Source organism: Vigna unguiculata, chromosome 11 (genome assembly GCF_004118075.2).
Source record: "Vigna unguiculata cultivar IT97K-499-35 chromosome 11, ASM411807v1, whole genome shotgun sequence".
NCBI lineage: Eukaryota > Viridiplantae > Streptophyta > Magnoliopsida > Fabales > Fabaceae > Vigna > Vigna unguiculata.
In genome coordinates, this window is record NC_040289.1 from 14,238,917 (window position 1) to 14,244,612 (window position 5,696).

Consider the following 5,696-nt stretch of genomic DNA (forward strand, 5'->3'; position numbering starts at 1 on the left):
GCTTGCTTGAGAAAAATCAAAATAAATACGACTTCTGGGTTTAAACCTCTGAAAAAACGAATGAAAAAGATAGATCTGACAAAAAATAAGAAGAAATGAGTTGTTCGGTTGAGAAAACTCTAAATAAAATCAACTTCTGGTTTTAAACCTGTAAAAAAGCGCATCAAAAAGTTAGATATCAGAAAATATAAGAAGAAGATGAGTTGTTCGGTTGAGAAAACTCAAAATAAATTCGACTTCTGGGTTAAAAACCTGTAAAAAAACGCATGAAAAAGTTAGATCTCACAAAATATAAGAAGAAAATGAGTTGTTCGGTTGAAAAAACTCAAAATAAAATCGACTTCTGGGGTTAAACCTGTAAGAAAAGGCATGAGAAAGCTAGATCTAACAAAATATAAGAACAAAAATAGATGTTAGATTCACAAAAATCAAAATAAAAACGACTTCTGGGTTTAAACCTATAAAAAAACGTTTGAAAAAGTTAGATCTGAAAAAATATAAGAAGATGAACGGTTTGCTTGCTTGAGAAAGGTGATATATTGAGATCTTCTCATTTGAAACAGCTGAAAAGAGGAAGATGAAGAGGTGTTGCGTGAGAAAAACAGAGAAAAGAGGAAGGTTGAGAAGAAGCTGAAGAGTGTACACTGGGAAAGACAGGAGAAGAAAAGAGAGAGAGAGAGAGAGAGACTTTTTGAACCTGATAATTTGAGCATTTTGAATTTTTTTTTAAAGCTGTAAATTCTGGTTGATTGACATGTTAGCAAATTTACCTTTTGTAGAATGAAAAATTTGAATTCAAGTGGATCAGATATATTATTTTATAGAGAAAGTTTCCATTTGTTAGTTTAGAATTGTATATAGTATTAGATATATAATGATATTTATGAATAATATATGATAATTCACTACAAGAAAAAACATGAAATAGTGACTGATTTAGTCAGTAACCCATATCAGTCACTATTTTTCGTCATTGGTGGTAGTAGTTGATTTATTTTCTGAATCAATGATTAAATTAGTGACCGATTCAAAGATCAAATCGGTACTTGATTTAGTGACTAATTTAAATACTAATTTATTTGTAATTTAATGACAAATTTTTTGTCACTAATGATATTTCTATTTAATTTTAACCACTTCAAACATAATTTAATAATTAGTTCTCTAAGGTATTTTTCATCTTATCATACCTTAATTATACATTTGGTTTCCTTTGTGAGATTTCTTTCAATAGTCTCTCAAATTATTTGTAAACACACATTTGTAAGTTTTTTAATATTTTTATTTATTGTTTATTTTCATTGTGTAGAATAAGTTTTCGATATATTCTATCTAATTATTTGTTATTTTATAACTCATTATTAATCATACTGTAATTTTTTCACTTTTATTTACTACAATATAAAAATTTAATGTAATTGCTATGAATTTTTTTTTTGTCACTATCCAACATATATTGAAGTTCAAAAGATACAAAATCTATGTCAAAATTTTATTATTATGTTTATTATTTGTTCTTTGTGTCATTTTGATCAAATGATGTATTATAACTTTTATTAGTGTATCAAAAATTGATTCATTAGAATTTAAAAATTTGAAGTAAACAAACATTTAAAATATATTTTAATTTGAATATTTGTTTTCCTTTTATATTTTTTTGAAATATTTTTTAATTTTATCAACTAAGTTAATCAATGTTGTAGTTTACAAATTTAATAAATGTTTTGGTTCTCATGAAATTTTATTTGGTATTCTAATCTAAAATGTAGACAATTATAATTTATTTCAAACATTTATTATGATTATTATTTGTTCTTTGTATCATTTTAATCAAATGATGTATTATAACTTTTATTAGTGTATAAAAAATGATTCATTAGAATTTAAAATATTGTAGTAAATATTATGTTTTAATATTGAAGTAGTTAGAACACGGGTACGGGTATGGGTACGAGATTATACCCGTTACCCGGTGGGGATGAGGATGGGACAAAAGTTTGATACCCGTTGGGTTTGGGTATGGGGATGCGGATGAATTTTTTATGCGGGGATGGGTATGGGATGTAAAATTAATTAAGGATCTTTAAGATTTATAATTCTCACACGATAAATCATAATAGAGCACTAACCTTGATCCATGAGAGATCTTGTGAATATGCGTTCTTCAAATTTATAATCTTGTGTGCTCTTCAACCACCGTTTCCCAATCTATCTCTTTGCCTATCTTTCTCTTCTCACACGTTTTTGATGGGTTACAGTGAAAAAGAACCTTATGGCCAGAGACAGAACCCCAATTCCTTTTTATAGACCAACGTCCATCAAGTTGGTTTTTATTTTATCTTTATCTTTATTTTATTATCACTTCCCATAATAATAACCAATAAGTCTTTATATTTTATTAAATCACAATTGGGCCCATCATAATATTTCAAATGAGTCACTAATAGAATTAATTCGTCAATTAATTCTAACATTCTCCCACTTGACTCATATGATGTCATAACATTATGTGATTTAATACATAAACATAATGCGCAATAAAAGACCTTGCATAAATTGGTTTCATCATTATTCATAATTAAAGATACAGAAATAATAAGAGTCATGGCGGTCACACATCATTTGATCGACATGATCCCTTCCATGTACTACTATATCATCCCTTTCTCCTTAATATGACCTTAAAAACGAGAAGTCCATAATGGGTTCAAACATAATGTCATTTTACAAAGCAATAACATAACATAATTTGTTTTCTTCATCATAATTTGCATGCATAAACATAAAGAAGAACACACAGATTTCAGAAATTTATACATTAGGGAGCTCAAAGTGTCACATAAACATTAAAAACATTAACATTCAACATTTAACATTCACTAGTAGACATAATGCCCATATTCTTTACATGACCAACATACAATTTGGGCGGTAACCCTTTTGTTAAAGGGTCAGCAATCATAAGATCTGTGCTAATATGTTTTATTGACACTTTACGTTTCTGAACTTCTTCTTTAATGGCAAAGTATTTCAACTCCATATGTTTAGCACCTTTAGAATACTTGTCGTTTTTAGAAAAGAAGACTGCTGCAGAATTATCATAATAAATTTTCAGCGGCTTGGAAATACTGTCGACTACTCCAAGTCCTGAAATAAAGTTCCGCAACCAATTAGCCTGAACTATGGCCTCAAAGCATGCCACAAATTCAGCTTCCATGGTGGATGCAGCAATGACAGACTGCTTCGCACTTTTCCATGAAATCGCTCCTCCGGCTAAAAGATACACATAACCAAATGTAGACTTTCTTGTATCCACACAGCCGGCAAAGTCTGAATTTGTATAACCTATCACCTCAAGGTGATCAGATTTTCTATAAGTAAGCATGTGATTCTTTGTTCCTTGTAGGTATCTTAAAACTTTCTTTGCAGCTTTCCAATGCTCCAGACCTGGATTACTTTGGTATCTACCAAGCATACCAACTGCAAAGCTAATATCTGGCCTCGTACAGGTTTGAGCATACATCAAACTCCCAACAACAGATGCATAAGAGATATTTTCCATCTGTTTCCGTTCCAAATCATTCTTTGGACATTGCATGAGACTAAACTTGTCTCCTTTTTGTATTGGAACAGGAAATGTTGAACATTTATCCATTCTGAATCTCTCTAAAACTTTATTAATATATGCATTCTGAGACAAACCTAACAATCCTTGTGATCTGTCACAGAATATTTCTATTCCTATCACATAGTATACCTGACCCATATCTTTCATTTCAAAGTTATTAGAGAGAAACCTCTTAGTCTCACTTAATAGACCAAGATCATTAGTCGCAAGCAAGATATCATCAATATACAGAATAAGAAATATAAACTTACTCCCACTGACCTTCAGATATATACACCGATCAACGGTGTTTTCCTTAAATCCAAAGGACACAATAGTATCATTGAACTTAAGATACCATTGCTGAGAAGCTTGTTTAAGTCCATATATCGATCTCTTAAGTTTACACACCATGTGCTCCTTTCCTTCTTCAGCGAACCCCACCGGTTGGTCCATATAGACATCCTCTTCTAAATCCCCATTCAGAAAAGTAGTTTTAACATCCATTTGATGCAACTCAAGATCATAATGAGCTACTAATGCCATGATAATTCTAAAAGAATCTTTCTTAGAAACAGGCGAAAATGTTTCCTTATAGTCAATGCCATCTTTCTGAGTAAAACCTTTGGCAACAAGACGGGCCTTGTAACGTTCAATATTGCTTTGAGAGTCACGCTTAGTCTTAAAGACTCATTTACATCCAAATCTCTTGCATCCTTCTGGCAATTCCACAAGGTCCCATACGTCATTATGTGCCATTGATTTAAGCTCATCTTTCATGGCATCTAACCACTTATCAGAATTATCACCATTAATGGCTTCTGAAAAAGAAATTGGATCATTATCAATGCTTAAGTCATTTTCTGACTCTTGTAGATAAACCACATAATCATTCGAAATAGCAGACTTTCTATCTCTGTGAGATCTTCTTAATACTATTTCTTGTGGTTGTTCTACTATCGGTTCATTATTAACCTCAGGATCATTAATTTGTTGTTCTTCTTGATTGTTGTGAGTTTCTACAACATATGGAACAACAACTCTTGATAAAGAAGTACTAGTTATAGGAACTTGTACTCTAACTTCTTTAATCTCCACATTTCGTGAAGCTTCACTCCCACTGTTTTCACCATTTTCAATGAACCGAGCATTTCCAGTTTAAACGATTCTTGTACTATGGGTAGGACAGTAAAACATATACCCCTTTGATTTTTTCTGGATAACCAATGAAAAATCCACTGATCGTTCTTTCATCTAGTTTCTTTTCTTGCGGATTGTATACTTTTACTTCTACCTGACAACCCCAAACATGCAGGTGTCTCAAACTGGGTTTCCTATTCGTCCATAACTCAAAAGGAGTCTTTTGAACAGCTTTACTAGGAACCCTGTTCAACAAATACATGGCAGTCTTTAAAGCATACATCCACAATGATACAGGTAAACATGAATTACTTAACATACTCCTAACCATATCCATTAAGGTTCGATTACGCCTTTCTGATACACCATTTTGTTGTGGTGTGCCTGGCATTGTGTATTGAGCACAAATACCACGTTTCTCAAGGAACTTAGCGAACGGACCAGGGTGTTGTCCACTTTCATCATATCTTCCATAATATTCACCACCTCTATCAGACCTTACGATTTTCACCTTTCTGTCTAATTACATTTCCACTTCATTTATATAAACTTCCAAGGCATTTACTGACTGAGATTTCTCATGCAGTAGATAGACACGTCCATAACGCGAAAAATCATAATAAAGGTGATGAAATACTTCTCTTTATTGAAAGAATTTACATCAAACGAACCACATATATCGGTGTGTATGATTTCAAGAAGCTGAGTGCTTCTCGTGGCTCCTTTCTTTGTGTGTTTAGTTTGTTTGCCTTTAATACAATCCACACACACATTCAGATCAGTAAAATCTAAATCCGAAAGGATTTCATTCTTTACTAATCTTTGCATTCTTTCTTTGGAAATATGTCCCAAACGTTTATGCCACAAGAAAGCAGATCATTCATCCACTAAACTACGTTTAGTGCCAACATTGTGATGCAAAGTCATAAGAGTTTTAGCATATAAATTA